Here is a 12,215-nt window from a genome sequence, read left to right on the forward strand (position 1 = left end):
GCATCAAATTGAACACCTAGATTTCACCTAGGATAGAAAATACAGTGCAGAACTTGTCTTTCTGGATCTATTGTATTTCATTTAAGGTGTCAATCTGCATCTTCTCCAGTGAAAGTATTAGGGCTGCGCGTGTGGCTGCGCTGTGGCTGCGCGTGTGGCTGCGCTGTGGCTGCGCTGTGGCTGCGCTGTGGCTGCGCTGTGGCTGCGCTGTGGCTGCGCTGTGGCTGCGCTGTGGCTGCGCTGTGGCTGCGCTGTGGCTGCGCTGTGGCTGCGGGATGCCAGCTTCTTCTCCTCTCACTGCTCGTTTGTGTTTGCCAGATGGATTGATGGTTTCTTGGTTTGCTTTGGCACACATTCTCACTAAAAATGCTCAGGCTGGACTTGAACTCACAATTCTCCTGCCTCAGTCTCCCAGTGCTGAGATTACAGGTGTGGCCACCATCCCAAGCCGTAGTGTTCATGGGGCTGCCCATCTTGATGAAGGGGAGGCAATCTCCATGCACCAACTTGGCATGGAGACTGAACATGGGCATAGCCTGAGGAAAAGACCTCAGCTAAGCTTCAAGCAAAGGAAAAAAGAAAGAAATGCAGGGGGCTTGATTGACAGAAAAAAAATGGCACCCCTACTAAGTGTCAGGTGCGGCCTTGGGACTCATAATATGTTTCCTGATCTTTTTGTAAAAAAAATAACTACTTAGTAGCTATGTGTTGTTGTTAACCTCATTGTATCAATGGCAAGTCAGATTTAAAGGGATTAGCTGATAAACAAGCCTTTCTCTCAATCCCTGTCTCTTGAATGCTCTCCCTGTATGGGGGAGGGGTCTGGGTCATCTCTCCCCTAAAGTTTAATGCAAATCTCAGCCTCCAGTGGCCACTGGAGGAAGGAGGTGGTTATTAGAGCTGGCTCTTGAAGTGGGAGTAGGAAATGACAAGGCAGGCAATAATGTGTCATTAGAGTTCACTGCCACATCAGGCTGTTTCAGATAATCATCTCATTTCCTGACTTTGAATGAGGCGGCCCCTCCCACTGTTTGCATATGAGAACACCAACTCACCCACAGTCTGGTCTTGGCACCAAACTGCTAATATGTGCCAGAGTTTTTAAATATAGTCTAATTCCAAAACTCAGGCTTTTTTTAAAAAGCAGTGTTTCATACAGCCCAAGTTGGCCCCTAATGTGCTGGGTAGCTGAGGGTGACTTTGAACTCCTGATCCTCTTGCCTCTACCTCCAGAGTGCTGGAATGACAGGCATGTGGTATCACACCCAATTTATATGGCGTTGGGGATCTAACTCAGGACATTGCACATACATGCTGGGCAAGCACTCCTCCTCTAAAACTCAGATTTTTCATCCCTGGTTGGAAAACACATTCCCACAAGCATATATATGTACACATACGTGTGCACATAAGTACACAAGGGTGCATGAATGATCATGTGAAAGTGTATAGTTTCTTTTGTTTTTTTAAGGTTTAGTGTGTGTGTGTGTGTGTGTGTGTGTGTGTGTGTGTGTGTGCGTGTGCGTGCGCGCGCACGATCAGACACACCAGAAGAGGGTATCGGATCCCATTACAGATGGTTGTGAGCCACTGTGTGGTTCCCAGGACTTGAACTCAGGACCTCTGGAAGAGCAGTCAGTGCTCTTAACCACTGAGCCATCTCTCCAGCCCATCTTAGATGGAGGTCTTGCTATGTAGCTCAGGCTGACCATACCTAGCTTTGTAACTTCTTAAAGTGAAAAAAAGTCTTGGTTCCTAGCACAGAGGGAGCTAAGGCCGGAAGAGAATCCCAGGGTGAAGGTCAACCAGGGCTCCAAAGCAAAACCCTGCCAGAGAGACAGAGACTGTGGGAGAGGGGAAGGCTAGAACCTAAAGGGAGGTGGGTTCTATGAAGATTGACTCTACGATAACCTGGGCCTGGTGGACTGAAGGTGCCATTCTTTAGAGTCCCATTTACTTGAGCTTAGTACACAGTCTCAATATGATTCTGTTCCCCTCTAATATTTCATCTGTTATTGTAAGTAAATATTGCCAAATTGGGTTCTAGGGAGTGATGGAAATTATCAGAAAGATATGGGCATTGGCATAATTCATCGTAGGGGAAATGTGGAAGCTGGCTTAATTAACACACAATTGAAGATGCACTACTGCCCATTTCAACTATATAAAAAAGTCGACCTTTCTAGGTGTAGTGGTACACGCCTGCAGGACCCAGAATTCAGTGTCCTCAGCTACAGAGTGAGTTTGAGAGCCACCTCAGATAGTGTCTCCACTGCCTCTTCCCCAAAAGGAGTGAATTCTGAAAGTATACTACACAGTGAATGGCAGCAGTTGTCCAATGTTTACAAGCGCTCAGAAGTAACTTTCATTTGGCTAGTAGACCCTTCTGCACCAGGTGATCTGCATAAAATTCTTTGAAAATGCAGCCGCCTTTTATTAAGGTCTGTTTATGCAAATCAGATCATTCCTCAAATGTATTTTCGAAAAACCTCTTCTGTAAGATCACTGCTCCCATTGTCTTTGTCTATTGCTGTTTTATTTCTCTGTGGTATTGTATGTCTGTGTGCGCACACAGAACCCATAGTTGTGCCTGTCTAGAACACCCCCGTGCTATAGCACTCCCTCACAGTAGCTGCACCCATGATTGTTTCCATGTGTTCAGTACAAACACGGCTTTCCACATTCCCACCCCGGGTCCTTGCATCAAAGCTGGTCCTAGTGGAGATGTCATTTGGTCAACAGATTTGGAGGTCACTTGACTTTTTCCATATAGAACTTTACAGTTTGTGAGCACATACTAGTCTCCCATAGAGCCCTTCAGTATTGCACTGATGTTAAAAAGGGGAGCTGTTGCATGTACTTCCTCCTACCATTATGTTTGTTACACTTCTTACTTATGATGACCTTCACCATGTGCCAAGAGGGATGGTTTATCCTTTGCTCCTGTCCGTTTGGCAAATTTTTATGCAGCCATCCAGATGGTTTGGGTCCTGCTCTGTAGTCCTTAGGAGACAACTTCGACTCTTTCCTTACTTGTCTACTGACGCATAGATTCCTCTCCGCTGACACATACTGGATTTGTGTCTGGCACTGAGACAGTATCTGTTCAGTTTCTTTCATGTATGACTTATAATTTGATGTTGGGGTCCTTTGAACACCTCTAGGATTCCAGGGGTTCCTGATAACCCCTGTGAGGACCTCCAGAGTAGAGGAAGCAGGCCTGCATCTAGACTGAAGTTGCTGACAGAGAATGGAGGATTGTTTGAGGGGGAAAGACTTAGAAATGGAGAGAATTGCTTTGTGGGAACAAAGGAAGATTAAACTTGGAACAAGAATACAACAAGCAGTGAAGTTGATCTTACAAAGGGGAAATTGCTAGTCTCCTGAACCATGAATGAGAGGCCTTTATTGACGGCTTCTTGCTTTGGAGACCACAGTGCTGGTGGTGAGGTGGCTGAGGACCCCCAAGCATGCCAGACAAGGTGGCTTTACAGGAAGTGACGGACAGTTTGATGCATAGTGAAGCTTGGGTAGCGGAGTTCCAGTGGACTATTGAATGTGTGATTCAATGCACATCTAAGAACTGGAATGAGGCCTGGGTAATAGAGTGTTTGTGTGGCGTGCACGAAGCCGGGACTTCCATCCCCAGTGCCACATACACGGATTGTATCAGTTCACACCTGTCATCCCAGCACTCTTGAGGGTACAGCCAGAAGGATCTGGAAATGCTCACTGTCATTCCTGGCTACACACAGAGTTCAAGGCCAGCCTAAAACACCAGAAACCCCTTTGTTACAAAACAAACAAAAAATAAAATTTAATGAAAGAGAAAAATAAAAACAGAAACCCACAGATCTAGAATGTAAGGGGGAAGATCAGGGTTTACTATGACTTTGATAACCAAACCAATGAATCCAGGGGTATTTCAGAACACGGAGGCAAAAGGGAGAAGTGAGGGTAGAGGCTGGACCATGACCCCCAAGAGTATGTTGGAAGAGTCCTCCAAAACTCCTGGCAGCCAAGCCAATCAGGAGAGAGTATTACAGATGTGTGAGAGGGGGTAGCCAGCACCCAAGGCAGAGAAACGCATTCCTTTGCATTCTACCTTTCTCACTTGCTAATCCCTGGCCACCTCCATCATCTCCTATCCAGAATAACTTTTGATTGCTATGGTGGTTTGAATATGATGGCACCAGTAGGAGGTGTGGCCTTGTTGGAGAAAGTGTGTCATTGTGGAGGTGGGCTTTAAGGTCCTATGCTCAACCTCTGCCTGGTGCAAAAGAGATCCTCTCCTTGCTGCCTGTGGGAAGGCAGGTCTCCTTCTGGCTGCTTCAGATCAAGATGTAGACCACTTGGCTCCTCCAGCACCATTCTGCCTGCATGCTGCTGTGCCTCCCGCCATGATGATAATGGACTGAACTTCTGAAACTGTAAACCAGCTCCATTTAAGGTTTGCTTTTATTAGGGTTGCCTTGGTCATGGTGTCTCTTCACGGCCATGGAAACCCTAACTAAACAATCCCCTAGTGAATGATTTTATTCCTGTTTTACAAAGACATTCAATCACTCTTGCCACCTGGAGAAGCCTTGGAACCCGAGGCAGAGGCTGTTCTCAGTAGGAAAGGGAGAACGTAGAGAGTTTTGCTCTAAGTAAAGGTCAGTAGAGAGGTTGCTGGGAACTGAAAAGATTGAGGAAGGTATCTGAGTACATGTCAGTGAGGTATGTACGAAGAAAGAAAAATCAGAGTGATACAGACATTTTAACCAAGGCACCTCAGATTGCTCCTGTGGGGATAAACGCCTTCCTCTTTCATGTTTAAGACTCCCTCTCCCGGCCTTTACCTGAGAACCAATACTGTGGGTAGAGTGGCACCTTTGGAGTTTGGGACACCACAAAGCAAAGAAATCTTAGAGCCCAATGGAACTGAGAGTTCACCCCATCCGTGATGTCTCCTGAGATCATCTCCTGAGATAAGTAGATTTCAGAGTTGACCTCTGAAGTCCTAGCTTCTTCTCTTTGGAACATTTTTTATATCTATTTAACTTATTTATTTGGGAAAGAGAAGTAGAGAGACTAGGAGGGCACATGAGGGAAGTCAGAGGCTAACTCTGAAGTCTCTTCCCTCCTTCTTATGTGGGTCTTGCGATGGAGCTCATGTCCCCGGGCTTAGCAGCCTTTGCCAAGCCATCTCCCCAGCTCAAGTCCTAGCTGCTTCTCTGGACAATGGCAAGGAGGAGGCTTACTTCCTAAGGTCATGTCAAGGACGAATAGAGCAACTTGTATGAAGGATTCATTCGAGTGCTTCTTCCGACTGCCGGATTTTGGCAGGATGAGGTGTTGTTTTACACCATGGTGGTTACAAACCGAACAGGCGTCTCTTCAACTGGCCTGGAAAATGTGACTCTTCCTACTGGGAGTTCCATGTTCCAAGAGATTGGCTTTGAGAAGATGCTTCTCTGTAAACACTTAAATTCTTGCTGTTAAGGTCACCTGTAATCCCAGCACTCAGCAAACCTAAATCCGAGCACTGGAAGTTCAAGGCTAGTCTGGATTATATAAGAACGTACATCAGAAATAAAATAAAAGCTGCATGGTGGTGGCACAAGCACCCCAGCACTTGGGAACTCGGAGGATCTCTGAGTTTGAGGCCAGTCTGGTCTACACAGCAAGTTCTGGAACAGCCAGGGCTATGTGAGGAAGTCCTGTCTCAAAAAAACCAAAAAATAAACAAAAATAAGCAGCAGAGATGGGAGATGTCTCAGTTAGTAAAATGCTTCCTGCACAAACATCATAGCCTGGATCTGAGTTCGGATCACCCACGCCCACAGGGAGCGGTGGAAGAAGAGACTCATTGCATCTCAGCGGTTAAGGAGATCTTGGTGATGTGGTGATGTTTAACCCGAACTGAGTACTAAAGTCACTAATAAAAACACTACCAGTAGACCTGTGTGTAAAAGCTTCAGAGTCAGCCTATCACACCTGGGAAGAACGGCCTTCAATTGAGAAACTGCCCCCCCTACCCCCTGCTGCAACAAGCAGGGTTCTCTGTTGCTGTGATAAAACATAACTTTGGGGGAAAGCTTCATTTCATTTTACAGCTTGCAGTCCAACACCCAGGGAAGTCAGGGCAGAAGCTGATGCAGACACAGTGGAGGGGTGCTGCTTGCTGGTTGGCTCCTCATGGCATACTCAGCCTGCTTTATTATAGAGCCAGCGTCACCAGCCACAACGGCGTAGGCTCTCCCCCATCAATCACTAATTAAGAAAATACAATACATACTTGTCTATAAGCTAATCTTATGGAGGCCTTTTCTCAATTCAGAGTCCCGTTTCCCATCCGATTCGACTTTGGGCCAAGTTGACTAAAACCACCATAACCAGCCTGACCTGCGGGCGTTTTCTTGATTGACGGCTAGTTGACATAGCAGGGTCCAGCCCAGTGCGGATGGTGCCTCTTCTGGACAGGTAGTCCTGAGTTATATATGAAAGCACACTAAGCAAGCCTTGAGGGGCGAGCCAGACAGCACCACTCCCCCATGGTCTCTGCCTCCAGGTCCCTGCTCTGACTTCCCTCCACAATAGACTATTACATTGAAGTGTAAGCCCTTTCCTCCCTGAGTTTTCGATCAGTGTTACATCATAGCAGTAGAAGGCACAGTAGGATGCTATAAAAACTCTCCGGAGGGAAAGTTTCCTGAGGGGACTGGCTTATTTGGGCTGTTGCCCAGGATGAGAATCAAGACTGGAATATTGGGTTGGGGAAGAAGGCTCAGTGAGTAGCCACACTTCCTAAACAAACATGGGTTTGAATCTTCCTCACCCTAGGCAAAACCTTGGGCCTGGAGTTGTAGCGCTAACATTGTAACTCCTATTGTGAGGGGTAGTGAGAGAGGGGTAAGTTACTACCAACTTAGGTCTAGGCTCAGTGAGTGACCCTGTCACAGTGACTAAGGTAGAGAGTGACACAGCAGGACGCTTGATGTCTTTCTCTGGCTTCCCACTCATGAGTACACACCAGAACACATGTGTATATCCATCATACATATATATGTACATGCACATTTTCTTAGTCAGGGTTTCTAGTCTTGCACTAAACATCACAACCAAGAAGCAAGTTGGGGAGGAAAGGGTTTATTCCACTTACACTTCCACATTGCTGTACATCACCAAAGGAAGTCAGGACTGGAACTCACACAGGGCAGGATGCAGAGGCCATGGAGGGATGTTACTTACTGGCTTGCTTCTCCTGGCTTGCTCAGCTTGCTCTCTTATGGAACCCAGGACCACCAGTCTAGGGATGGCACCACCTACAATGGGCTGGGTCCTACCTCCCTTGATCGCTAATTAAGAAAATGCCTTACAGCTGGGTCTCATGGAGGCATTTTCTCAACTGAGGCTCCTTTCTCTGTGGTAACTCCAGCTTATATCAGGTTGACACTCAAAACTGTCCAGTACACACATAAACACTCAAATACATGTATGCACACATGTGAAAATAGAGTACACGGTTTATACTAGACATGTACTAATAGTAAGAACTATAGTAATAGTGAAAATAAGAAGTAATAGTAATAATAAATAAGAAGAAGAATAGTAAGAACTCACACCACAGTGTGAGAAGTGAGGAAACCCTGGTGAGAGAGGCTGTGCTAGGTCTGTATTTTGAGGAGGATTAGAGGCAGAAAGGAGAGCTTAGGGCTAATGCAACGAGGAAAGACTTTACACCAAGGTCTTCAAACCTGGTGAAACAGGGCAGGAGGTGGCCACTTCGGCAGCAATGCCTCTTGGGTAGAGACATATCCAGGAACCCTTTGTAAACGAGCACCTGAACACAGGTGTCCTGAGAAATCATCTGTAAACTATATTTCATGGATGCCACCTGAAATGCATGTATACGATGTATGTAACCATGTTCAACAATGTCACAATATTCTAGACTATAAAGTTGTAATGCATGGTGAGGACACAGCTCAGTGAGAACACGCCTGCAAAGCCCTAAGTTGGATCTCTACCGAGGCACAAAATGGAACAGAGCATACACCTATAAACCCAACCACTCAGGAAACTTGAAGCAGGAAAATCAGAAGTTCAAGGCCATCCTGGACCTAGAGAGTTCAGAGGCATCCTGGGCTACTTGAGACCCTGTTGTCATAAAAGAGCAGAGTCTCGTTCCGCGTGTCTCTTAGTACTGAGTGAGACATTCTAAAGCATTTAGATGCTTAATAAGACCCGCATCTTGTCCACAAGTGTGTGTGGTTTTCTCGGGGTTTGATTTTTATTTTATTTTTTCCACTTTACAGATGTAATCAAAGGGGAGCGGTAAGAAGGGTGACTATACCAATCTGTCTTCTAGAGCAGCATACTCACTTCTCCAGTGGCGGGGGGAGAGGGAGGGGCTTTAATTTCGTGAGTGTGAAGAAAATGTTTGACTGACCATCCTTGACAAGATCTGGGCCTTTTGTATGAGGTTGTAATCCATGTTTACGGTGAGCTTAGATTTGGGGCAGAGTTTTGGGCTCCTGCCTTTCAGCGTATCCTCTGGAGGAATGTGTCCTTTTCACCATGGTATCTGCTGGAGCTTGCCTGCTGAGCTGGGGTGAGGGGTAGGGGGGGTCTCGAAACTCTCAAGAAGGTTGAAAATCTGTAGTTGAGAACTCATACCTAGTTGGGATGAATTGTCTGCACTGTGTTCAGAACCCGTGTGGAGGAATAGCTCAGAGAGAATGTCCAGGTCCCAGGGCATGGTGGGTTATGGGAGTCGTAGTACAGGGTTTTTCTGCACACCCATGCTTCATGCCTACTTTTTTTTTCTCCAAATGTGAAGAACGGCCACTGGCTCGAGACAGGCCCCGAACATCCTTTATTCCGGCTCCTTTATGCTCCCCTTTTAAAGAAGCTGTCAAGTTCTCTTTCTGCAGCTGACAGGAAAGGCCAAATCTGGGATGCTGCAAAGCAGGCACAAAAAGAAAGTTTTTTTGTGTTGATGTTTTTACCAAGTGAGCTAAGGAGAATTTTAGAATCATGTAATTTACTCCGGAGGCATTTACTGTACATAGCTATAGTGATGGTAATTTCCTTCATTGTTGAAGTGAAAAGATAACCATCAATCAGTTGTCAATTGGTCAATTGCAGAAGTGATGAAAAGAACCCAGTTGGAACAATCACTTCTGTGGCTACCTAGACCATTGGGAGGCTTGAGAAAAGCGTGGGAACTGGATTGCATGTTTTAAAGGGATTGGGCCAGATCACCAGAAAGGTTAATGGGCGTCATTGCCCGCTAAAGAATGGCTCTACCACTATGCATTTTCAAGATGAAAAAAAAAATGAAACATGAGGTTAAAAGTAAAATACTGTTCACTGAGCTAGGTAAGAGGTAACCAACCCCCACCCCAAACCCTGGAAATTAATGTTCTCTTAATAGAGGAATAAATAATAACTCAGTAATAACAGCTACAAGTTCATAACAACTTGCGCTGTGCCATCTCCCCTCTGGTCTTAGGGACCTTAAAACAACTCACTTTCCAGGTATTTTTTTTATAAGGCATTGGGAAAATCAAGTAAATTTTAAATATTACGTTTAAACAAACATCTGCAAATAATTTTGTTGTTAAAAGCCCATGGGTGTTCACATAAAAGTTAGGATAACAGTAGTTTTAAAAAATCAATAACTTGATTGAAAAGGAATGATACCTTGGGACTCAGTACTGGGAAAGTGATTCCCTGTCAATTGTTCCTATTTCTAGGAATAGCAATGTTTTAGATTTATTCTGAGAGAGTTCCAAACACATCTTGGTGGGGTTTTTTGTTTGCTTGTTTGTTTGTTTAGGTTTTTTTTATTTTTGTTTTGGTTTGGGTTTTTTGCTCTCTTTCTCTCTCTCTCTCTTTTTTTTTACTGTGGTAGGTAATAAAAAGGGATTCCAGGCCCCCAGAAGGACACAGCATCATCAGTGTGCAATCCAGCCCGTGGTTTCTTAGATACCGTATTGTCTATTCTGTTCCGCTATGTGAAAAATGTTGAATATCAACAATGGGTTTCAGTGCTGTATTGTTGAGTTTTGTATGAACTAATCTAGCTTCACTAAAAAAAAAGAAAGAAGAAGAAGAAAAGAAAAAAAGGAAAGAAAGAAGAAATAAAGGGAAAGAAAAAAAGACAGCTTTGAACAAAAGTCCACAGCCAGTGTGTTCCAAGTCCCTGCACAGGGCTGGCTGTGGCAGGGGACACTCTCCTGCTGGCTCTCTCTGACCACACATTAGCTGGCTCCCATCCTCAGGTGCACGGCCACACCCTTGCACCCAACCTTGATCCTCTGATGGGGAAGGTCCCAGGACTTGCCAGCTGGGACAGGCCTCACCCCCAAGCGCTCTATGCAGTACTGAGAAGGTAAGGGGTTGCGTAGCTCTCTGCCAGGGTGGGCTGGCCTAGCTCGGAAACTTTGTGGAGAACCATAGATTTTTAACTTTCACCTCTCTGTTCTTCTTCTCCTCCTCTTCCTCCTCTTCCTCTTCCTTCTCCTCCTTCTTCTTCCTCTAGCAAACCTGACAGATTTCTCCAGAAAAGTGGCCATCCATGGAATGAGTGAAATACTCTTTCTATTCCAGTAAGTAATTGACTTGTAACTAAAAAACTGAAGTGGCTGCTGTGTCAAGTGCAGGGTGAGTGGCTGCTGGCACAGGTGCTGCTCCCCCTTTAGCCTGGAGAGAAAAGGAGCTTAACCTGTGATTAAGTTTCAAGTCAATTGACCTCAACATGATAACACATAATTCTCCCTTGCCTCCCGAAAGGCCCTGGGTTCCTGTTTTGACCCTGGTTCTGACACCTGTGCTTTAAATGTCTCCCGGTGCAACGGAAAGACTTGTTCTTTTCGTTCAAAAGTAAAGTGAGAACATAAGAGCCCAGAGTGAGTCCCAGTGCTGTGGACCATAACTATTTCTGAAATAGTGCTCGGCAAGGTTGTTTGTGAGGGTTGGTTTGTTTTCTTTCTTTCTTTCTTTCTTTTTTTTTTTGAATGTATTAACTCTAAGTTCATGAAAATTATTCTTGTACTTTTTAAACTCTGGATTTTGTAGACAAATTTCATTAGTTGCTAGGGCTACACAAAGTATGGATTAGTGAACTGCAGGCAGGTAAGGGTATAAGAAAGTTGCCATACAGTGCTTTGGAGTGTTCAAGTCTGATACATCACATTTCACAAGCTCGACATGCCTCAGTCTTGGCTGATTTTTTGAGCTTGAAGATGAAATAACAACATTGTTTCTCTGAGTTTCTGCAAACAGGATCAAAGTCTATTTAATGTGGGCTGGATGCCCCACTTGAGTTTTGGAGTCAGACCGATACATACTAGCCAAAAGCAAAATAATCAGTGACAGCTAAAATTACCGGCTGCGTTATTTTATATAGACCAGTTGCATGCTAAGAGTTTCTGTAAGATTCAGCATGCTACAGGCTGCTGCATTTTCCTCCTCCTCCTTTTTTTTTTTTAAAAAAAAAACATGGGAATTAAAAGCGCACACTGATGATGGCTACTCAGCCCCATTTTGGGGCCAGGCTGTGACGAGCTGTCTGAAGCCATTTCTGACCCTCTGCTTGCAGCAGCGAGCCTGAATTTCCCCCCTTGCTTGCCCATCACTGTCAGTCAATTATAGGATTGAACTGAACCAGAAAATCTGGTACAGTCTGGTAATTAGTACAAAGGGTTTCCAGTCTAGTGTGAAGAAGGAGATGCAGGAGCCCCAGCAGCCCCAGAAATCGTTTTGATTGGACATGGACATTGCTTTTTAGTGCTGCCTGGTGACTTCCTAAAGATAATACCTCCTGCCCTACAGGTCTTCCTTCAAGTACATTATGGGCCTTTTTGAAAGAGTGGGATGTGTGTGTGTGTGTGTGTGTGTGTGTGTGTGTGTGTGTGTGTGTGTGTGTCTGTGCACGTGTATGTCTGTGCATATGTGTGTGTGTTTCTTTTTTTAGAACCCACTTCTCCCATTTTTAGACTGTCATTTTTGCCTATCAAACAGACACATTTTGACTGGCCCAACAAAGAGCCAAGTTATCAACACTCGCAGAAGCTGACGTTTTTAATTCAGGCTTCATTATGGCTTTGAGTTATGACAGTGAAGTACAAAGACGTTTTAAGGGGGTTTTTTCATTATTTTTTCAAATCCAGCATTTGGATGTTTATCTTTCTTTTGTAGTCATACTTCCCTCTCTATCTTTTTCC

At 45.0% G+C, this 12,215-nt stretch overlaps 1 long non-coding RNA gene across 29 annotated transcripts in view; it reads left to right on the top strand.

The window, feature by feature from the left end:
- The window catches only part of LOC103691527 (uncharacterized), a 621,145-nt gene that overhangs the window by 456,073 nt on the left and 152,857 nt on the right, over positions 1-12,215 (top strand). For 22 of the 29 annotated variants that reach the window (XR_010064233.1, XR_010064236.1, XR_010064235.1 and 19 more), the window contains exons 1-2: positions 1,201-10,381; positions 10,532-10,598. The exons of the other annotated variants lie outside the window; for them this stretch is intronic. This is a non-coding gene — a long non-coding RNA (uncharacterized LOC103691527). Of the gene's footprint in view, positions 1-1,200; positions 10,382-10,531; positions 10,599-12,215 lie in introns of those variants that run through there. 29 annotated transcript variants of the gene reach the window in all.

The sequence above is a fragment of the Rattus norvegicus genome, chromosome 2 (genome assembly GCF_036323735.1).
Source record: "Rattus norvegicus strain BN/NHsdMcwi chromosome 2, GRCr8, whole genome shotgun sequence".
Classification (NCBI taxonomy): Eukaryota; Metazoa; Chordata; class Mammalia; order Rodentia; family Muridae; genus Rattus; species Rattus norvegicus.